This window comes from Adiantum capillus-veneris, chromosome 28 (genome assembly GCF_014529385.1).
Source record: "Adiantum capillus-veneris isolate H3 chromosome 28, ASM1452938v2, whole genome shotgun sequence".
Lineage (NCBI taxonomy): Eukaryota > Viridiplantae > Streptophyta > Polypodiopsida > Polypodiales > Pteridaceae > Adiantum > Adiantum capillus-veneris.
Genome location: NC_140958.1, coordinates 79,152,251 through 79,176,948, shown reverse-complemented (window position 1 = coordinate 79,176,948; position 24,698 = coordinate 79,152,251).

Genomic DNA, 24,698 nt, shown 5'->3' with positions numbered 1-24,698 from the left:
TTCATACCCCTTTGGTTGAAGCATGTAAATTTCCTCCTCTAAGTTTCCGTGAGGGAATGCCATATTTACATCCATTTGCTCAAGATTTAGATCATGAGCAGCCACAAGGCTTAAGACAAGCCTAATTGAATTCATTTTTACAGCAAGAGAAAATATTTCATTGAAGTCAATACCTTTCTTTTGAGAAAACCCTTTTACCACAAGCGTAGACTTGTACCTTTTTTTCCCACCTTCTTCTTCCTTCAACTTATCCACCCATTTGTTCTAAAGTGCTCGCTTACCTTTAGGCAACTCAACCAACTCCCATGTTTGGTTGCGATGTAATGAGTCCATCTCCACTTGCATGCTCTTCATCCATTCTTCTTTGGATTCCTGATGCATAGCTTCTTCATATGATTCCGGCTCTCAAGAATCTGAGATCAAGAGATGGTTGAAGGATGGAACGAACGTTTCTGGAGATCTACTTGCTCTTGTAGATCTTCGGAGGATAGGTTGAGGCTCCTCATTTGGTTGATGTTGTTACATATTGTCACCGTTTGCTATCCTTGAGTCTTCATCGTCCTCAAGCTCTATGTACTCATCACCTGTTTCTTTTGTTTGTTTTCTTTCCAAGTTATCACATAGTTTGTTCGTTAAAAATTACATCCCTACTACTAAAGATTTTTCCATCTTCAGAATTCCATAGGCGATACCCAAAGTCACCTTCTCCATAGCCAAGGAAGAAACACTTTTTGGACTTTGCATCTAGCTTTGATCTTAGGCTTCTATCTATACGCATGAAAGCCTCACACCCAAAAACTTTGAGAAATGCATAATTCATTGGTTTACCTGTCCATGCCTCATTTGGAACTCCCCCATAAATGTCGTTGAGGGTGACCGATTGATTAAGTACACAGACGTACTTACAGCTTCCACCCAAAGCTCAAGCGGTAGGCCTGCATGTAGCCGCATGCTTCGTGCTTGCTCCATGATTGTTTTGTTCATCCTTTTAGAAATTCCATTTTATTGAGGTGTCCTTGGGGTTGTTATTTGTCTCCAAATGCCATTGCTATCACAAAAGCTTTCAAAAGTTTGGCTGCAATATTCGCCTCCATTGTCGAATATGGGGCATTTAACCTTAATACCTGTTTCATTCTCCACAAAGGCTTTCCACCTTTGAAATATGGAAACCACATCGGATTTATTCTTTATTACATAAATCCATGTTTTCCTAGTCGCATCGTCTATGAATGTTACATAGTACAATGAGCCACCAAGTGATGGTGTACTTGCAGGACCCCAAACTTCAGAATGAACCAACTTAAGTTTTTTAATTTTCTTTCATTTCCAGATTCTTAAAATTTTACTCTCTTTTGTTTACCATAAACAAAATCTTCACAGAACTCTAAGTCCACTTCTTTCAAACCTGGTAGAAGCTTCTTTGTTTGAAGGATTTGCATTCCTTTGGCACTCATATGACCAAGCCAGTAGTGCCACACCGCACTGTCGACTTCTGTAGTTGTTGCACAAGTTGAAGGTTGCGAGTTAACAATACACAATATAGTGTACCAACCTTTTCTCCCTTGGCAACCACCAAAGATCCCTTTCAGATCTTCCACTGTTTGCTTCCGAATGCAATGGTGTGACCTTCATCGTCCAATTGTCTTTTAGAGATCAAATTTTTGCGAAGAGAAGGAACATGCCTAACATCTTTAAGCTTCTATTTATTTCCGTTAGCAGTTTTGACACAAACTGTACCTTTGTCGACAATTTCACAAGCTTCATCATCTCCCAAGTATACATACCCAAAATTACCTTTGGTGTAATCTTGGAAATGCTGCTTATGCGATGCTGCATGGAATGAAGCCCCGGAATCTACTATCCAGGAATCACACACATTATCTAATGAGAGAATTAGAGTATCTTGCTCTACTTTACCTGCCACATTGGCCTCCGATGTTAGCTTCTTATCTTGAGACTCCAACTCCTTCTTCTTCTCGGACCAACAATCCTTCTTGACGTGGCCCTTCTTGCCGCAATTCCAACATTCAAGAATTGACTTTGTGCGTGACTTGCTCCGTCTTGAGCGATCACGACCCTTTTGGTTTTTGAACCTCTCCTTAGGCCTTCCTCTTGTTTCCACTGACAGTGCAACACTTGATGATTCTCGTGTGCTTCTTCTTTGTATTTCCTCGCTTAGGGGAATACCCACAACATCATCAAAGTTAAGAGTATTTGTGCCAAAAATAGAATTACTTAAAGCCATCACAAGGCTGTCCCAACTATCCGGTAGAGACAATTGTATAAGGAGAGCTCACACTTCATCACATCAAAATTTATTTTCACCAATCGAAGTTGACTTATGTTGGTGTTAAAGTCATTTAGGTGTTTTGCAACTGAACCATTCTTTTCCATCTTTAGATTGAACAAGTGTTTCATTAGAATTACCTTATTAGATGCTGATGGTTTCTCATAGAAGTCGTCAAGTGACTTCATCAAGTCCTCCATTGTCTTTATCTCGAAATGTTGAAGGCCAGTATTGATGCCAAGCTTAACCAAATTGTTCCTAGTGCCTTTTGATCAAGGACAATCCATGCTTCATCTGCGATTGTTGTGGGCCATTAGGAAAAAATTGGACCCCCTTGGGGCCATGTAAGGATTCCTAATTTTAAGGGATTAAGGCTAATTTTGTAGGGGATAGAGGGAACAAAGACAATAAATAGGGCTACTTTTGTAGCTCTCTCTCTAACTTCTCTCTAGATAGGAGAGGGGGGGAAAGTAGGGAATGAGGGTGGTAAAGTAGGAGGAAGAGGGGGGATAAAGTAGGGGAGAGAGGGGGGGTAAAAAGAGAGAGAGGAGTAAAAGTAGAGAGAAGAACCATTCTCTCTCTACCTATCACCAAACAAAGAGAGTAACTAGTTATGACAAAATCCACTTTTCAGCTCGTGCATCAATTCACCCCAAAAAATGATTTTTTTATAAAATCTTCAAAATGGATCTTTTAAGCTTTAAAAAGGTCCCTATATATATATATATATATATATATATATATATATATCTATATATAAAACAATATTTTTAAAGAAGAATCTAGCTTTTATAAGCTCCAAATCTAAAATTCCTTGGGTCCCTCTCTACATTAATTCCAAGAATAAATAGATAATGCCACATCATCAAAACGTCCATCTAATAAAGCCTAAAAATTGAAAATTTTAAATTTCCCTCCTTTGAGCTAAAAAATTGAGCCTATATATGTCTACATATGAAAAAATATATTTTAAAGTCTTTTTGTCCCAAAAATTGTCTATTTATCCCAAAAAGTATATCTTATCTATTTTTTTCTCCATCATAACTTTCCACCATGTCTCTTCGCGACATAACCAATGAATTACCTGCGTCGTCATCTACTAGGTCAACTAATGTCAGTCTGCATCTACCGATCGAATTTGATCCCACAAAAAAAAAAATGACGAGAAAGCATCCCAACCGGCATCCGTACGATGGTTTCGAGAAGAACCCAATGTTGACTTGTGGCTTGATGGAGGGTTGTATCCAAAAGATGCACTCGTGGGCTGTCATCCGACATTCCGTACAAGCTTAATCAAATATGTGGGAGAAGGAGAACGTGGTCTTCTTGGGTACTGTAAGAGATTGGACTCCAATCACGCAGGTGCGTCGGCATGGTTCCGACAACAATGTCAAGTGTTACACATTCATTCCACAAATCTCCAACAACAACTACATTCCATAGAGAAACAACTCAAAGATCTTAAAGAGGAGATGAAAGCTACAGAAACAGAGGTAACTAAGCTACAGATTGCAATGATGCACCTAAAAGCCACTCCATTTGGCATGCGTGAGCGTAAGAGGGAGTTCTCTTCCATTGAAAACTTAGCCTCTAATGGGGGGGCACGTAAGAAGCGGATCACGGCAACCAGGTATTTTTTTTTTTAATTCACAGTGTTCATTACTTATAAAAATTTCCATCAATTTGTAACTCGGTTCACCTTTTGAAATAGGACATATATACAAGATGTGTGTGGAAGTTTTAGACAAGAGGACCGTTGCAATCTTCTCCTAGGATGCATCTCAAAGGAAGATATACTTTACATCATAGGTTGTGAAAAGGCCAAACACATGAAAGATGCCATCACAAAGGAGATCCTTAAAAAGATCTCTAACCTTGTGTCTGAGGATGATGTCCAGAGAGCTTGTGATGAGGTTGGGATCAACACAAATGCATACCATGCACTTCATGGATTGATGAAAGATGCATTACGAGAGCAAGGCATCACCGAGAATTTGTTTCCTATTCCACATAGGGACCGACTTGCAAAAAAAGAAAACAATGATCTCGTTCGGGAATCCCTTGGCAAATACAAACACATTGAAGGATCCATGATGTACTCTTCCGCAAGTGCCAAGTGACGTGGTAATATAAAGGGGGGCAATACTATTCCTAATGAGGCAAAGTCTTTTGGTTATCATCAATTCGACAATATTTTTGTTGACTTGAAACGACTAGAACGAGCTGTGGTTAAATTTTATGCTTTGTCTCCACAAGGTAATACAAATTGTAATGTCATTTTTTATCTGTATTGAATATCATTTAGTATAAAAATTCAATTCCTGTGTTGTTTCAGTACTTGGAGAGAAGCTCATATTTATTCTTAAGCTAGATGAATGTCAAATTGTCAAAGGACGGAGATTGGAACGTATGAGTGTGACACTCATGAATAAGGCAATGTTTTTTGCAAAAGTCGATGCTATCGGTGATCATTCTCAGAAACCATCATTTAGTGTACAATCGGAAAAGGAAATACGCTGGTTAGGAGCTTTTGAAGTTCCGAAAGAGACTCGTGAGGTGTTGGCATGGGTCTTCTCTATTATCCTGTGGATCACAGAGGTTATTAAGGCACAACTAGAGGGAGAAAAGCTAGAAGTAGATGGAGTAGGTACATTTGATGATGAGTGGCACTTAGGAGGTGATCTAAAAACAATCAAATGTATACTTGGGTGTAAAAAAGGTGCTTCATCACCTCTTCCTCGTCCATATTGTGTACGAGGATACAAGGAGAGTACTCGTGACTCCACGTCTTCAAAGAAAAGTGTCAAGGTAAGTCAGGCAACAGGGTCAATGGATGATGATGCAAGGGAATGGGTGTGCTCGGTGTTGAAGTGTCCTATCATGGAGGTCCCCAATCGGTCGACAAAAGATAGAACATGGCATCCCATTATCAATTTTCCACTTACAAATGTACACTTTTGCACTTTGCATGCCTTCATGCGTATAAGTTTGATCGCTTGTTAAAGCTTCACATAGAGTACACTTTCACAATGAAACCACTTTCCAAAGCCATTGGAATAGTTGAAGCAATTCTAAATTCGATTGGATGTCATGGTGGCAATGTTTCTATCATTGGTGAGGTGGAAAATATGCATGAAGTCCCACAAAAGTATCTATGAATGGTGTGAAAGCACGTATGTTTTTCAAGAAACCAGAGATGCGAAAGGAGAGGGGTGAGGAGGATGCTCCATGGGAGCTATGGAAAGCGCTTTGCAAGTGTACGACCGATCAAGATTCAAATCCCGTGCTTGTAAATCTGCGTAGGCAAGTGTGGCACCACTTCGAGTTAGTGCTTCAAATCATGTGGAAACCCCAAACCACAAGCGAGCAACAAAATTCATTCAAAGATCACATTTCTAATTTCACTAAAGAATTTGTGCAAGCATGGGGAGAGAGCAATATCACACACTACATGGTAAGTTACTTTGTTCAGTTCAAATTTTGATGCTATACATAAACATTCATTTGATCTAAGCATTTTTTCTTGATGCAGTATATTTTGTATGCGCATGGAGCATTCTTTATGTCAAAATATGGTTCATTAGACATGTGGAGCACTCAAGGAATGGAGAAATCACATTATCGAGCCAAAGGTGTTTACTTTAAAAATACAGGTCACAGTGGTGGAACTATGAGATCCAACTACATGAAGGAGATGTTTGATTGGTTCTTTCGTTGTTCTTTGGGGAGATGCCATGCCATAGAGCGAGCGCGAAAGTCAAGTCTTGCCAAGGAGGTTAGGAGACAATCTCGACTTAATGCTAAAGAGAAATGGAGAAACTCCACCGGACCCCTTAATCATGCTAGGTGGCGTGAAAATCGCCATAGAGTGGGCAAACGTTGGTTACCCAACATGTAAAACAAATGATGCTATGCAATGTAATGTTTATGTTTGTAGATGTCTTATTGAGTTGCATATAATACTTCTCCATTTATCCAATTTTTGTTTTTTATATTTTAATGATATTAAGAGTTTTTTTAAGTGGCCTGCCTATTTTTTTTTTAAATAGGGGGCTTTTAGAGAAGAGGGAGTCTCATTTTCAATATTGCCCCTTCTTACACAATGGCACGCACAAAGAAAACAGCAAGAAAAGATCAACCTTTTTTTGCTCACCCTCTCTCATCCGTCCAAAGTGCTCAAAAACCACCTTGGATACACGAACAAGAGCTCCTAGCAAAGATGGAGAGGGAATGGTCAGGTGAAGAGCAACAAGATGGACAACCTTCACGCAAGAAGAAACGGGTAGTGACTTCAGACACGAAACCGAGACGGACAGCGAAGCATCAAGCCCACCATGGAGCGGACAGGAGATCCCAAGCAATCATCGAGTCCCGGTTGGGAAGACATTGCCACGTGGCTTCGGAGCTCTACTATCAGATGAGCCTAGACGTGATCATGGGTTACTAAATGCAGAGGATTTTGAGGAGCCAGTTGGAGCGCACGGTGGAGTTGAAGAGCCAGTCGGAGCACATGGTGGACTTGAAGATGCGCAAGCTCCTTATCGCAAGCCCTCTCGTAGAAAGAATAAGTTTTTCAAGGTTTGCCCTCGCAAGGCCCATGTCCCAAATCCTACCATCCCTCAACAACGGGCTCCTGCTGTGAAGTGACGCATTCCAAAGGCCTTGCAAGAGATTCGTCACTATCAAAAGACTTCACACCTTCTCATCCGCAAGGCACCATTCACACGTTTGGTGAAAGAGATCATGCAAAGTTATCGAATGACGTATCGAGTTCAAGGTATCGTCGTAGAAGCTCTGCAGGAAGCGGAAGAATATCAACTAGTTTCTCTTTTTGAAGACACAAACTTGTGTGCTATTCATGCAAAACGGGTGACAATAATGTCCAAGGATATAGCTCTTGCGCGTCGAATTAGAGGAGAGAGAAACTAAATTTGATTTTTATGTAATTTTGGAAATGTAAAGATATCTTTTTCAAATATAACGAGTTGTGGCTTTAGTGATTTCTTTTCGATCGTACTGAACATTTGTGTTTATAAGTGATATGATGCTGTGAGATTTATTCTAGATGTCGGTTCTTTCTTTCAAAAGTGAGTTCTTGTGGTTGAAATGGCTTTCAAAGAAAAAATGATTTTAAGTAGAACTAGAGAGAGAGAGAGAGAGAGAGAGAGAGAGAGAGATGTCGATAGAAGGTAATTAAAAGATCTGTCAGCCTGGTGAATGTCCTGAGTCTTAGCAAAATGAAATATTGTATCTAGTCGCTGCATATACATAGATAGAATATTGAATCTAGGTCAATAATCAACTGCATTTTCTCATCGATTGAGATTTTCAAGATGATAAAATAATCAACCGATTGTGGTTAATTGAAAAACCAAAAAGGCATAATATCAATGCAGTCTGACAAATCTTGCCAAAAAAAGGTGAAGAAAAGCTGTCTGGGGGCTTGCCCGCCGCAGAGGCGCGCGGGGGGGCAAAAGTAACAGTTACTTTCGCCCTCTCGCGCGCCTCTGCGGCGGTAGGCTCGCAGACAGCTTTTTTTCACCTTTTCTTGGCTAGGTTTGTCAGGCTGCACTGATATTATGCCTTTTTTTGATTATTTATATGAAAAACAAATTCTTGATCCTGGTTCAGAGAATTGCACAATCATACCACAATATAGAGCCAATCACCTACTGTTTATCGTACCATAAACTCAATATAGAATTTCATAGTTAAAATCAAGTCCCATTCCAAATTTGAAATAGCAAAGTACAAAGATGTGATATATCCCATTACAAATTTGAAAGAGTTAATTACAAGATATATGCAGCTATTGAGTGCTTGAGCCATCTAAGATATAGCGAGCAATGTTTTCTCGTCGCTCTTGGGCGCAAGGAATCTGTTTGTGCAGCACATCCCAAGAAATTTGTTCCACATTGCTTAGACCTACAGCTTGGCTTAAGGCCACATTACAAAGTACACGACCACGAATGTGTGTCGCAAATGCAGCACTGGCCAGAGATTTATTTACAAGATAAATGACTTGGGAGGCTTGAGATATGGTTGATAGGCATAGGATGCGGCTCATTGCTTTCATCATTGACACCCAAAATTGACCACAAGGAGTGTACTCCTTGTGGATTATCGCAAAGCCATCCTGGGGGAGCTTGCCAAGGTAATGCGCAAGGGATAACTGCCATCCGAAAGCTTGGCGCCTACCATCTCCTCCCCGACCTGCATGCTCATCCAGCTCCACAACATTCTACAAAGAAATCAATAGGTAAATAAGATTTCAGAATGCAACAATGAAAATTAACGTAATCACAAAACAAAATTAATTGATACCTCTTGTTTTTCGTCGTCCTCATCGTTATGCCTTTGCTGTCAAGAGAAATAGATGAATTGGGAGCCATAGCGACACTCTCAAGTTCATCCATATGAACAGGCATAGGAGTGCTTGGGCTTCAAGCAATGCGTGTGTAGCTAAAAACTCATCCTCCAACACAGATGAGTGTGGTGCATCTGTCACCGCCACCATTGCCAACTCCACTGTATCTACCACACTCTCTCCAAGGGGTAAGAGGCTTCTATCCAGTGGATCGGAGGAGGGGTCAATGGCAAAGGACTCTACAGTGGCATAGAGAATGGACAGGCACTCATCCATGCGAATGTCAAAAGTTTTTTCAAGATCATGTAAAAACAAATATTCCTCCCCATTTATGACAATTGGGGAGAGGTGTTAAAAAAAAACCTCCGGAGTTAATGTCTCCTCCAGCGCATCTGCAGCGGGCTTGAAGGATGCTTCTGCACCCTTATCACCCATGGATTTTGCGGCATCCATGACACCTCCTGGGTAGGTTAGGGCAAGAATATTGCCCTCTTTACTTGCATCCCAGGGCACTGTAGTGGGCTCCTTTGTGTCCTTGACGACACCCCCAAGGCGCAAATGAGGCAAACTCACCTCAGATCTTTCAGGCTCCTCCGCAAGAAGAAACACAAAAGTCGATAAGCAACTTAGAAACTGGGTGCCGACCTTCTTCTTTATCAAACGTGAATCTTCAATATACTGACCTGCCTCACCCACAATTACACAAAATCGCTGAAGCCACTGGGTGAAAGGCCAATCGCCTTTGTGTATGTAGCGAAGCAAATTGCATGGAATCCACAATTCCTCTTCTTCGACAATTGGTACAGCATACTTGTCGATGTAGATTTCAAAAAATTCCAAGATAGGCTAAAAAAATTGGATGTTTAGGTGAATAGTTGCATTCACATCAGGGAATTGGGTGAAGAAATTGTGGAGATCGTCACGATCTTTCCACTTGGTTGTTTGTAAAAACGCTTGGAAGCGTTGTAACACCGTGGCTTCGGGAGGGGTGGAGGAGGATGCCATGATGCTAGTTGCTAAGGTAGGAATGCAAAGAGTGCTAGAGCTCAAATGAGAGAGTGAACGGGCTATGTAGTTGAATTGTGAAAATGGTAGGGTTTAGGAGGCTTTATGTAGCGCCCCCCCCCCCCCCCCCCCCCCCAAACAAAAAAAAAACAATAATTAAAATATTAAACAATTTTCACATAGTAACACAAATAACAAGAAGTTATAAAAAACTTTTAAATTAAATTACAATCATTTAACTCTAAAAACACATCACTACGACTTTAAGATAATGTGCATTGCCAAAATTTGATACAACCATCTGTTTGAGCTTACAATTGTGATATTATAGGAAATTTAAGTACAAAACATAACTACTCTGATGATAAAATCAGATTCTCTTCCGTCATCCATGCCTTTTCAATTTGAATCGTGCTCTCCATGCGGCTACCAATCTAGCAAAAAAATAAGAAATAGCATACCCATCTTAGAGTGAGGAATAATCCAAAGAACATAAAGATTACATAATTAAGAGAGAAAGGTCATTCACCTTACGTCGTCCAATGCAAAACTTTGTAGCTTCTCCATGCTCTAAACCCATTATCACTAAGTGCTCCCGCACATTGGCCAATATCCAATGCTTGTTCACTTGGACGGTCTCAACAGCACCACTCAACAATTTGATTGCAATTTCAAATACCTCAATTGTAGCATCGGGGGATTGCAATGGAATCCATTCACCAAGCTTGCACATCCATCTTTCATAGAAGCACCGCACGTAAAGGGTGGAGCGCACCTTGATGAAACGGATAGCAATGCCGAAACTTCCAACTTGACACTGAAAGCGATCTCCGTTGTGAAGTCCTTCAAGATACCCCCACTTCTCGCGAAGGATGGCTTCCAATGTATCGTAAATTAAATCTTTGCAAACATACATAGTGTTTGGATGATGGAAAGGCAAAGATCCAAATATGCTAGCAAAGACATGAGCAGGACAACACCATCCAAGCCCAAAGGAATGCGAGGCTTTTCCAAATTTTAATGATGCTCTCACATCAGCTACAATCTTGGCTTTCAAAGACATTACAGTGAATGCATCTGGCTTTGGCCACTCCATGCTATGCAAGGTTGTAGCCTCCAAAGGTTGTAGCTCTCCGTAGCCTTGCTCATTTGTAGGTACAATGTACTTGTGGGTGTAGAAGAACACCCTTTGCCGTGCAAGGTTTGATGGAGTTGTGTTGGGGAAGAGCATATCCCCAAGACTTGCATGCATGGCCGTAAATGTGCCTAAAAGGCACGAGAGCGGTTGCTCCTCCACAAGGCTAGAAGGAAAAAAATCTACATAGAAACAAAAAAATCCGTGAGATGTAAAAAGTCCATTTTTTTTACCACCAAAACCATTGAAGTGCAAGGGACATACAGTTACAAGGAAAATCCCTTGGGTTGGTGATCCCTCGTAGATGCATGTGTCCAAACATGAAGACATGTTGAACGATTTCCACCGTACCCTTGTCTCTTACTTGCTTGAAGCCTATTAGTCTTCCCTTCCAATGGAGATCAACGTTTGTTCTTTTACGAACACGATGGGGACCAATTGCGGAAGGTTGCATGTAGACCCAAGCACCTTCTTGAAAAACCTAAGGTTCCCATTGCTGCTCCTCATTCTTCGAGTTGTGGAGAATGATACTTTGAATGATGGGTTTGGGGCGTCTATTTTGACCATTGTTGGCCATGGATGCTTAAGTGGGAGCTTGAAATTGCAATGGAGAGCTTGGGAAAGGAGGAGGGAGACAGAGATTAGAGAGAGAGTGGGAGCTTAAAGTTGCAATGGAGAGCTTGAGGAAGGAGGAGGGAGACAGAGTTTAGAGAGAGAGTGAGAGCTTAAAGTTGCAATGGAGAGCTTGAGGAAGGAGGAGGGTGTAAGAGTTTAGAGAGAGAGTGGGAGCTTTGTGTTATGGAAAGAGGCGATGGAGGAAGGGAGTCTTGGGAAAGAGGTTCTAGAGTGAGAAAATGACTTTTTGATCATAGGGTAGGTTTGGAGGGAGTTTTGGATGGAATATTTTGAGTTTAAGTTTTTTTTGAAAATTTTAAAATTTTAGAGTTTTTGCAAAAACGTATCTGTGGACCCACCACTTCTTCCCCGCCCCCCCCCCCCCCCCCCCCCCCCCCCCCCCCTCCCCCTCCCCCTTTTATCCATCCACCTCCCTCTAGGAGATAAAGCCATAAATGAGTGGACAACCCTATTATTCCCTCTACTTTCTTAGGTTATAGAATTATATACGTTGCTCTCTTCCTATTGGCTAGAGCCTAATTAACCTTAATTCTATATGGCCCGAGGAGAGTCCACATTTTTCCTAATGCTTCTTTGCAAGACTGTCTAGTGGCAAATAGAGGTCCTTTTGGTAGAGATAATCTTCAATCTGCATCTTTCAATGTTGGTAGTTTTTGCCGTTGAACTTCTCAATCTTGAGCGTCTCTTCCTCCGCCATTACCCCCACTCAAATCAAGGAATGTTTTCCTTGAGATAATTTAGCTACGGGAAAACCTTGCTCTAATACCAATTGTTAGGAAATATGACGTAGCTAAATAGATAATTGAGTAGATTAATTAATGGAGAGAGATAATTTTCACACACAAGAGATTATTGAGTAGAGAGAGAGAGAGAGTACACACGATATACGTGGTTCACCCAATGTGGGCTACGCTACGTCCACGGGAAAGCAGCCACTCAATGGCTTTAGTACTTCAAAACAAGAAGTAGGTCACAAAGGGATTATACCCTTTTGGAGCTCCCACCTTCCTTCACTCTCACCACCTCACATCCACCTTGTTGCATCAACTTCACACTGTGAAATGTGTGTAGAAATGGTCTTCTTTTATAGGCCAAAAGGGTTGTCCTCTAACATGAGAGGCAGCCACGTGTAGCCGCCCTTGTGTAGATAAGTCCAAATCGGACCCTCCAATCCGCCCATGTGTGGCCGCCCTTGAGAAGACAAGTCCTCCTTTAAAATCGGCCACCGGCCATTGACTTTCGACCACCGATTACCGGCCACCGGCCAACCGACCAGTCGTTTTTCGACCACTTTCCGGCCGCCACCCGGCCATAATATTTCGGGAAAAAGGAATATTTTGGTGAGTGATTTTTCTTCACGCACGATGGATTCTCCTAATAATGGGGGCCTTACAAATGTGCATTTTTAACATAAAAAATTACAAGGGGTAAATCAGGCTCCATACTTAACACATGTGTAATGTGGGATTCTCAAGAAGTACCTTTTTGATGCATTGGTGACACCGGTTCTTATTTATGGACTAGAGTGTGGGGTGGAAGTATCTCAAAGTGTACTTGAAAATAATTTGAGAATGTCCAAAAGTGTTTTCTTACAAACTTTCTCCAAGTTAAGACACAAACACCATATATGCTCCTACTTCTTGAGTCGGAATCTCTTCCAATTGAGGTTCTGGGGATGGAAAGGGTTGTGGAGTATATGATAAACATGCGTCAAAACCCCTCACATCGACTTCCTACAATTGCATTGGAAGCAAGCAAAAAAGTTCAAAAGACTCATAAAAGCAAGATCTTGAGCACGGGATGGATGCAAGACATAAAGAAGTGGTTTGGGAGAAGGGATGCATTACCCTTGCTATATGATGCTTCAATTGACTCCCAAGTGAATGAAGATTTTCTACAACCCCAATGTATTATGGCTTGGGAGAAATCCGGTGGGTCACGCTTCATACACCACCCATATTGCCCCCAGCTACAAAACCATGTTCTTCATTGAAAGAGGAAACCATGTTCTTCACTGAAAGAGGAAACCGTACTCACACTTATATGCTTGAGCCTATCCCCTTGCTGGAAATATGCACTATCGCAACCATTCGACTTAGCTCCCATTCCCTTTGATATGAGACAGGGCATTGGGGCAATGGAGAAGAGTCAAATCGGTTGTACACATTATTATGCTCACTACAAGTTTGTTAGTGGGTCGCCGCGACGGACGTCTACAACATAGCTCTTTTGTACTAACATAATGTCAATATGCAAGGAAGAAAATCGGGATGGGGCACGGAGACTTAATGAGAGTGTTGATATCACCAAAGTGAACTCAGAGGGCTACTCATACTAAGACAAAAGCAAATCAACCACTTCCTAAACAGAAAATCGGTATGCGTCTAATCTCACCGCTTTAGGTCATCATGTCTTTCAGCATCCAAACAGATTTGGAATGCAACAAAACTTGAGGAGAGGTATTACAACACCTAGGGGAACAATCCTACCAAGTTCTTTCACCATCTGGGAAGGTACATACATCACGATCCATCACAAAAAATGTGCACAAAACTGAAATAGAACTACTCAGAAAGGTCCCCTTTAAGCATAGACACACTTATCCATGGTCAAAACATCAAAAAACAACCATTTTAACCTTCAAATCAATACATTTAGCTCACAAGTAACACTTTGCGAACCACGACAGAATTGAGAATGATTGTAGAGCAAGAGACTGGGAACACAATGTGCTATTCGGAATTGAATTTTGATTACCCATCCAGGAGAAAAGAGGATTACAAGTTGTAGCTGCAAGAAGCTCTCACAGTGAACGTTCAAAAAACTCGTTCCAGCTAATGATCCCTCCTTAGGTTAAGGGAGCTTTCCCACGGCCATTCGGCCACTTACAAGGATGTAGACTCAAAGAGGCTGGGAGGGTATGCCAAATTATACTACAATTACAAATCATCATAAGCTGAATTACAGGCTTCTTTCAAAAAATTGAGCGAGTGTTTACAGGGTTTGGTGTGCATCTTCTAGTCATATGTTGCATTGTTGTATCCACCAAACATTCCCCCTTTCCTATTCATTGCACGTCCTCGTGCAATCTGTCTCTCAGTGTAGTCTACGGTCTTCTCTCAAGCATTGCAGTGAGGTGTTTGAACTTCTGCACTCTTGCCTCAATCTCCACTTTGGTGGCCAACTCTTTGAAAGGGTTGTTGCTGAGAGTACTTTGATATGCGATATGGCGTGCTGGAAGATCTTTGGTCATGGGATTGAATATGGAGGAGTCCACTTCGAAGAAGCCTGTCATGAACGCCTCCTCAAAAGTTTGCATGTAGTGGGAGGGCAGGAACATGACTCTTGCATACAATCCCATGATGACATTCCTGCTTGGGATTTGTGTCTCCATATTCCAGCAAATCCCTTTTGTGCCTTCCACAAAAATCTGCCAGGGATGCTCTGTTGCCTCTATACCATTAAAAGTTGTGATGCAAGTGATTAGCATCTTGGCAATTTTCATGAGCGTCTGGCATGCAAGATCCGGGATCTCCTTCATCATGTTAATCACTCCTTTGAGATTCTGAACCATATACTGCTCGGACGGTGGGTTGTTATTAAGTGGCTTTGTGATAACTAGGTAGTTTAGCACCGCCGGCCTTTTGCTTTGCCAAGAGTAAAAGCTATCCCAAGATCGCCTTCTGTTGATGGGACAGTAAGTTGGGTCAATCCTGAGGTGTTGGGGAGCGTTCTTGTAATAATTTTCATCTATTGATCAGACCATTTATTTGGCCAGAGGGGTTGATTGTCAATGATGGTTTAAATCTGAATTGTCATGAAAAGAACATCCCTGTAATCCCCTCGGCTGTTTGGTTCAAGTTTTGATAGAATTCTTTGCTGCCATGATCTAGCCTCTTGCTGCATCAGTAGTGGCAGGGCGATCATCTCATGCCCGAGGTTGTTTACCACCTCATCTGGAGTGAGCATAAGGAGGGAAGCTGATTCCAACACTTTCAATTCATACTGCAAATATGCTTTGTGCGAGGGATCCTTGACTTCTGAGATCTAGTGCTGAATTTCGTCCTTGGCCGAATCCAAAGTGAATGTTGTGGCTAGATCTACAGATTCCTGCGTTGCTTTTCTAGTGCTGGTAGTTGGCACCTCTATTTGGTGAGCTTCAAATGTGGACTGCTCAAAACCTCCTTCTTGCTCAAAGTCTATTCGGACTGTTTGTTGATTCTTTTCCTGATTGGCCCTCAGAGTCTCCAAGTCCCCTTGTGCCTCAGCCAACAGCTTCCTTAATTCTTCAATTTCTTTGTCTTTGGCTTGTTATAGGGCCCTATGTACTACTATCATGATATGTCTATCATACTTTTCCTGAGCCAGGGCTTGTTTTGAATCCTTAGCCTCTTGGTTCAAGGAGGCTGATCTTGCAGTCACTGTTGAGGAGGTGGGGGTCTCTTATATGGCTAAGAGTTGACACAAAGTCCTACTAACCACAGCATATGAGCCTTGCAGCTTCTCATTCTGTTCCCTTTCTTTGGTTAGTTCCTCTCAAGGTGTTGCTGCTCGACTTGCAGTGTGGAGTTTGCCTCGTTAAACTGTTGCACCTCCTTGTAATAATAGGCTGCATTTTCTTGTTCCCTTTGCAACTTAGATTGGGCTTGGAGCTATGCTTTCTCTAATGATTGTATTCTTTGCTTCAGCTGCAAGTCATCTTCAGCTACCTTAGAAGTGTCTCTTTTAGTATCGTCCAATTCCAACCCTTGCAAGTTGTAAAGAGCCCATTGGCATCAAAACTATAGCTTGATCTTCTCTAAGTGAGCATCAATGTCAAATGACTTGATAATTTTTGCTCCTTCCTCTATTATAGCTTGTGATCGAGGCGATCTTGGCCTCTGCTGGTTTTTTGGCCCTGATGTGATGTTTCAGCCTCCTCAGTCATTTTTTCTTTTAGTTTTGGATCTTCTATAGCTGCGAAAGTTTTGGTAGACTTTCGTTGTGTTGCCTCCATTTCCTGGTCTGTGTTTTGTTTCGACTGCCTCGTCTCCGCTCCTTGCTCTGGTAGGTCTTTCACTTTTTCTTTCTCTTTTATTGCAATATCTGGAGGTTCCCCAATGTCCTTGGGAGAATCAAACTCCTGACCCTGCTGGCCATACCGTTCCTCCCCTTGTGAGTTATCTTCCTCTTTTTTATTTCGAGTAGATTTGTCAGATGATTTGAGATCATCGACGTGTGGTTTCTTTGATTCTTCTTTCTCCCTTTTTTACATCTTTCGCTTGAGCTCGTTATGGATTCATTGTCGCATGGCTTAGAAATCTCTTATTTTTTCTCAGCTTCCTATCTTTTCTGCTGCTTGATCCTTTCTAGAGCAGCTGTCTGCCTTCGTCGTAGTAGTGGAATGTTTTTTTCTTCTTCTTTCTCTTTCTTCATCATCAGCCTTTGTTCCTTGGGTTCTTTTTTCTTCGTGCTTCTATTGGTGGAGCCTTTCCCTCAACACCTGCACTTCTTCCATTGTCCTCCTAGCATGAGTAATTGGGATAAGCTTCTGTGATGTGCACAGTTTTCTTCTTCAATTGTGTATATCCGAGAGAGTATTGGCTGTCATGCTCCTCCTCTAAAGACTGGTACTCTAAAGGAGTATCTCTCTGTTGGGACCCAGCTTCTTGGCTACTCCGAGCATCCGACTCTGTCTTTTTGCTATCAAAATCTCTTATGGTTGTGCTTTGCCTTGTTTTCTTAGATTCTAGTTTCAGCCTAGTTCTTGTTTAGACCTGTGAATCAGATCTATCTGCGCTTCTGCGGGTGGTAGATCATCAATCATCCCTAATGCTTGGTAGGCAATGCGTGTCAGCATTGTTTCCGCATTCATGTAGGCCTTACTTTTTTGGCTCCCCTTTAGGTTTGCTTCGACAATGTTGTCGAGGAGGTAATATCCAAAATCACAGCTGACCACTCTTCTCTCTGCCAAGCCCATTGCCATTACTACCGCCATGTGCAACAACGGTTCTGTATAGCTGGGAAGCTTTTGCACTTTAAAGGGTTGCGATATGAGATGCAACGGCAATTCAGTTTCTAAGTATATCAAATCTTGATATGTCAATTTTTGGCCTCTTTGCTTCAGAAGAGCTTTTTCGTTCTTTATTGCCTTTGTCTTTGCAATAAGTTGTGCATCCCATGCTGCAAGTGGAGCGCTTCATTGATTATCTCTACCGTGATATTCACCTTTACCACCACTACCCCATCTTTGTCAGTCAAAGTGGCTTCCCCATTGTATTGAATTGAACTTATGAGCTCATGAGCTCGTCTGAAGTCCGTTCCCCAGAGAGGTAATCATAGGAAGCTGTCTAACTGTAGGCATTTGCCCCCTGCTTGCACTTCTAGCTTTTGGTGAAGTGTCCACACCTACAAGTATCCTTTAAGCTACAAATATCCTTTAAGCTAGTGAGACACTCCTGTCCTGATTTTGGCAAAAAGGAACATGGATCGCGATCCATGCTGGGATGCATTTTGAAATTCCGGCTATAGGAGTTTGTTCCTAACCACTTGTGGGTGCTCTTGTACAAAATGTTGATTTTAGGGTTTGAGGAACATCCATGTTCCAACACCTTTTGCTGTTGTTTTTGTCCTGCCTGATTCTGCCAGCTATTTGGGGTCTACTAGTGAAAGGTTTTTTATTTTTGATGAGTTTTAAAATTTTCCATTGGCCCTGTTAGTTTACCGATTTTGTGACTTTGTACTGCTCTGGTCTGTTTTTTTGACAATGTTGATGCAGTATGGGGCATACATACGTGTTCTTGCAAGGTTAATAATCATACCTGTCAAATCAAGTGTAGTAAGATCTACCGAGGTGGTCACAGCGGGCAGAAAAAAAATTCCAAAAACTCTATGGTTCTATGGCTCTCTCTCTCTCTCTCTCTCTCTCTCTCTCTCTCTCTCTTAATGCAAATGAGTTTATGTTGCCCCATTTGACTATATGTTCCTAGTCTACCCGGAATGCCCCATTCATACTTACCTCTATTGATCATATCTTGTTGTTCATATCACCTGCGGTTCAAACCGTTCTTTATTCTGACGCTCGGTTGACAATGGCGTTTGATCTGCAGTTTTGATTCTTTAGAAGTTGTCTCAAAATCGATCTTGTGCCGAATCCATATTTGCCATGTTTGAAGTCCTTTCTTTGAAGTTTCGACGTTTGCTTGCATAAGTCAATTAGGACTTTCCTGGCTTGACTTATCAAATTTTGTTGATTATTTGTCGTTTTTTGCTTTTTTGTGAAAGAAAATTATTTACAATTATTACTAGTTGGCCAAAAATTAGCCAAAATTAGTGTAACCTCCCCTCCATACATATTCTTATCCTGGTATTAGACGGTGCCGGTATGGCTCATAATTATGACGGCTAAGAGTTTATAAGGTTTTGAAAAACTTGTTTTAAAGAAAAAGAAAGGAAAAGAAAAGAAATAATATGATAATAATAATATATACAAATGATAATCTTGCCACATTTTTCCCGTCCTAGAGTGAGTCGTCCCAGACGAACATGTGTTAAAGTGCATGGGAACAAAGCACGTGTCCATGCATAGCCGTATAGTGTGGCTCTATGATGCTGATGGAGGATATGCATGGGGAAACAAAATGATGTGCAAGAGAGGGGTGTTGAAAAATATGTTCAGTGGCTAGTGGTGGTGAGGTCACATTGAAGCTACGTGGTCTGAACAGTAGTAATTGTAGAAGATGTGCCCTGTGTTTGACGTGACCTGCAGAAGTTGTGATGGCGCCTATTGTTTTGCTTGAGGCTTTGTTTTGGTTGCACTGAAATTGCTTGCTTGTGGATTCCCTAGAAGAGACATCATGTGAGCGAGTTTGTTTTGGTTTCCATACCAACTTGATATTTTTTGGTTGTCGAGGGTGGTGTTGGATTGGCCTAGGTTGTCCGACAAAAGCTGTAGGCAATTTGGCGAGGTCGGATTTCAGTGGAAGAAATGTAGGCTGACTTGTATTGCTTAGTCGTTTTGGTATCCACAATTTCTTAGAATTGGTTTGCATGATGGATTTTTTAACCCATATTTTCCTGGCCATGGTTTGTGGAATATCGTTGAAACGGTGTATGTGGTGATGGTAGAGGTTCCCATACATGGTCTATTTGTACAAAGGGCATAGCAAAATATTGGTCCTCTTGTTTGAGCTGTAAGGAATTGTCTTGCCACTTTGGCGTGGCTTAATAAGTGCGCATCCATGGCACTCCTAGAATAATTGCTTCCTTAAGATGTTGATAGTCGACCACATGAACTGATGCAGATAAATTGTTCCATCAATAGTGATTGGTAAATTTACATGTCCCAGACTGTCCATTGTGCCTTTTTTTTCTACTTTGAACCCCATCGTGTTTGGCATTAGAGGTTCCTGCGTAATTTTTTGAAAGTGGAGTAGTTAACAACATTAGCTCTGGCCCCAGTGTCCACTAATTCTCACTCGGTGGTGCCATCAGCAAGTTGTAAATTAATGCGTAGATCCATTCCTCCTAACCATGTAGCCACCATTTGTATGGATGCTATCAGAATAGTACTCATACAATCCTTCTGTCGTGCCTTTCTTTGAAAGTTTGCTTGCTCCTTGCACTTTAATATTCGGATTTTGGCCTCCTGTTGTGCCTGCTCCTGAATGTCATGTGTTAGACTTCTGCGCTAAGTTACTGCATGTATTGGTTTGAGTTCTTTTAGTGTCAGCAGAAGAATATATTTAAATCTTTAATCTACAGGCATTCATCCAGTTAGCCATCGCCTCACCTTCTAATGTTGCAAGCTTGATGGCGCCGCTTTGTGATATATCATGTATTACAAAAGGCCCCATCCCTCATTTTTTGAGTTTTTTGGAGTGTTGTTTGAGGCTATACATTAAAACGTAATCCCCTTTTGGGAACTCCTTGCTAATCACGTGTTGATCATGGAAAGCCTTCATTTGTTTTTTTTGAGCATATATCCCATCTATCACTCTAAGTCGAGTTTCATCTAATTGTTTCAGGGTGTATAGTCTCTCCAATAGCTCATGTCCCATCCATCCTAATTGTGTTGCCACTCTTAGGGTTTTGATTAAGAATTCCAATGGTAGGATCGCATTAATCTCAAATACCAGGTTAAAGGGAGTTGTCTCGATGGAAGTTTTAAAAGCTACTCTATAAGCCCATAAGGCTGTGTGTAGCTTTTGATCCCAATCATTTCTTGAGTCACAAACTATTTTGGTGAGTACAGTGCATAAGATTTTGTTGGTACTCTCTGCTTGCCCATTAGCTTGCAGATGATAGAGTTCTGATTTGCGATGGACCACCATGAATTTGTCAAGGATGCTTTCAATGATGTTGTTCAAAAAGTGTGTTCCCCTATCGCTCACTATTTCTATGGGTAGACCATATCTTGTAAAGAAGTTCTCTTAAAGGAACTGAGTTGTAGTTCGTGCATCATTTTTTTGGGTTGCCTTTGCTTCTGTCCATTTTGTCATGTACTATGTTGCTACTATGATGTATTGTGCGTGAGATTTGTATCCCGGAGGTATGATGGACCAATGAAGTCAATACCTCATTTGAAGAAAGCACGGACTCCCATCATTGGCCTTAGTGGCATTTCATCTCTCTGTAGGGGTGCTTTTGTGCGTTGACATTTATCACATCGTTTGACATAGGTCACTGCATCCATAAACATGGCTGGCCATCATATACATGAGTGTAGCACGATCTTTGCCATTTTATCAGCAGAGAAATGTCCCCTTGACTGTCATGAGTGTGATTGTTCCAAGATAATGTAATATTCTCTTTCCATAGCACATAGCCGTAGTTGTTTGTCCTTTCCCCACTTATACAGCTAGTTGGCAATGAGCAGATAGTGTTTGGCCTCTTCTTCTACAGTTTTCATTCTTGCCTTGCCTCATCCCTCTGGGAAGGTCTTGTTTTTAAGTACTCAGCTATGTGAGTACTCCATTTGGGTGCTTGTACTACTAGAAACAGAGTGGCATGCTCCATTGGAGGTTGTTTGGAATAGCTATTACATGATTTTACATATGTATGGACACTGTGTGCCATGTTTGGCCAATAGACTCTAAGTCTATTTAGCGAATAGCTTGTCTGCGTTTCTCCATTGTGAAAATCCGTATTTTGTATATGAGCCTCTTTGAGGTAGTAAGTGGATTCTTCGGGTCCCATCCTTACCATGTCTGTATAGTCATCCTGCTAAAAGCTAGAGATTTTGTGTTTGATGTATAATTGATGGTTGTTTTTCTATCTGTAATGACCTGATTGTGAGTAGAGGAATGACCTCTTCACTCCATCTCGGAACCATTTTGATGTTAAAAAAATACGAATCGAGAAGATCATCATCGATACCTTCAGGTGGTTCCCCATGAAACAGTCGTGAAAGATGATCTGCTTGTGTGTGTGTAGTCCCCTTTTTTACGACTACAGTGAAGTCAAACTCAAGCAATAGTATAAACTAGCACACAATTCTGCCAGTGTTGCAAGGTTTTTTTACTAGATATAGCAGTGCTTGGTGATCCACAAAGAAAACAAACTTGTTTGCAAGAAGGTAGTGTCTAAATTTTTTGACAACATATATCATTCCCAGACCTTCTCTTTTCATACTAGTATAATTTTTCTCAGTGTTGTTTAGCTGTCGACTAGAGTAGCAAATGGGGGAATCCATTTTCTTCTCTCCTGGCTGGGCTAGTATGCATCCTATGGCATAGGATGATGCATCAACATGGACACAAAATATTTTGCTCCCGTAATGGGCTTGCAAAATTGTAGCAAAAATTAATTGCTGCTTCAATTTATGGAAAGACTGCTCGCATTCTCCAGTCCATTCAAACTTAGCTATGAGGCCGTACAACGACAACATACATATATATGAAACAATTGTAGTACCCACAATGTCCCATAAATGCCTGCATTTCCTTCATCTTCTTTGGTCTCGATAGTGCGGCAATTATTTGTACCTTGTCTTGATCAGTGGAAATTCCGTCTTTGGACACAATGTGGCCCAGAATTTTACCTTGTCTTACCATGAAGACGCATCTTTTAGGGTATAAGAAAATACAATACATTCTGCACTTTTCAAAGACTTTTCCTAGATGAGTTATGTGGTCACTTCTTCGATGAGAATGAACACAAAGATCATCCATGTATATCTCTAGAAATTGTCTATCTGAGATATTCCTTGAATGCATTAGTCTTTGGAATGTAGCAGGGGCATTGGTCAGGCCGAAAGGCATTACCCTGTAGGCAAATATACCCCACTCTGTTGCAAAAGCTGTCTTATGCTGATCTTCTGCTTTAATTGTCAACTGATTGTAGCCTAAGAACCCATCCAAAAAACTATAGGCTTCTCTCCCTGCTACCCTCTCTATAACATGATTTGTTATTGAAATGGATAGTATCCCTAATGGTGCTTACATTTACCTGTTTGAGGTTTACACAGACATGTAGTTTGCCATTATTTTTGGGTACTACCACAATAGGGGACACCCAATCGGTGTGTTCAATCTCATAGATAAACTCAGTATCCTTCAGTTTGTCTATCTCTTCCTTAATTTTCTTGGAAAAAGTCTCATTCTATGTGTAAGGACATTGTCTATGTGGTCTGGCATCACTCTTAAGGGGTATCGTGTGATGATAGATCTCAGGATTTATCCCCTTTAGATCTTTGTATGACCATGCAAAGATATCTTTGTATTGTCTGAGTGTATCCACTAGAAGTTTCTCTTCTTCATCAGTGAGATCCGTGGCGATGTATGACGGTTTAGGCTCCTCCCCTGGTTCTGCTAGGTTGATGCATTTTGTTTTTTTAGGCCCATCATATGAAGTTCCTGGTTCTTTGGGATCTCGTTTGGGTTTCTGAACTACGCTTTTCCTATCTTGAATAGTATACTTCTTATTATGGGAAGGTGCATCGAATTTATCATGATTCCTCCTCAGTTTCCATTTCTGTTGTCCAAACTTCATTTAAAGCTCATTTCAGTTCATTTTATTGGATTTTGTGCTCCATTTTGGACAACTTCGTCGATTCTTGGAATTGCTCTCTTTTTTTTTGTTTTTGTGTGTTCTTCTTTTTCGTTTTTGGTTTGGTTGAGTCAAGTTTCATGTACCTCTTTGATATCCCGTCATTGAGGCAATCAATTGCTTCTACTAACCTTAGGTACTATGTTTTGTTGATTAACAGAGGTACTAAGTCTTCGTTGGGCTTGTTGCAGTTGTTTCTATGTTTGTTCCGATATCTACTCTGTCTTCGAGGATTTTAGTTCGGAAAATCATAGTAGATCACCCATCGATCCTTCAGTTTGATGTTCTGACTTGAGCTACTAAACAGCTCGTCCTCTGCATTGTCCTCTAATAGCTTATTAGTCAAGTCCTGGAAATCATCTTCACGCTGTCGGAAAAACCGATCCTTAGGTGGTGAGTGACTCAGTGTACGAAAAAATTCATTCCAAAACTTTTGACACCCGTCCCGCTTACGCATAAACAGTGAAGCAGCTAGACGTAGATTTAGTGCTTAGTAGAGATTGGAGTGTGAGACTATCCAGTGCTACTCTTTAAGAGTAAAGAAAGCTGTGAGTGAAGTACAAGATAGTATTTCGTTCTTTGATTTTTCCATGCTCGGAAAGGACTGTTCCACCACACACTTCATTGTCATTTTTTTATTAAGTTCATTTATGTTTGCAGATTTATTTCAGTTTATAGGAGTAGGTTAGGTAACAAATTACACCATCATTTAAGGGCAAAAGGATCAAGGAAAAAACGGTCAAAAACCTTATTTTGGTGTTGAAGACCATAACTCTGAAAAGTTGAAAAATTGATGGTCAGAGCTTCAAAACTGAACCGAACCCAACAAAACTTTCAGAAAGGGGATAGAAACACTTGCTAAAATAGACTGTGCAAAAAAATTCAATTTGCCTATCAAACATGGATCGCGATCCATGTACCTTTTTGGCAAAATTTGCTAAAATTGTTTCCCTTGCTTAGAACGGGCTTTCAGGCATCAGAACCTTGAGTTTGGTCAGAAATAGAGTGCTAAAAGATCACTGAAATAAAGAAATTGGGTTGAGCAGAGAAAAACCTTGGAAATTGAGGAAAAGCTGAACTTTTACTTGTCCAAATTCAAAAAGGGAAGAGAATTGAGATCAACTAGAAGCAGGAAACCAATAGAATTGAAAATCATGACCAGATGCCTCCAAACATGGATCGCGATCCATCTTCCAGGTAGACATCTGACAGTGAAATTTTGACCAGTGTACTCCTGATCA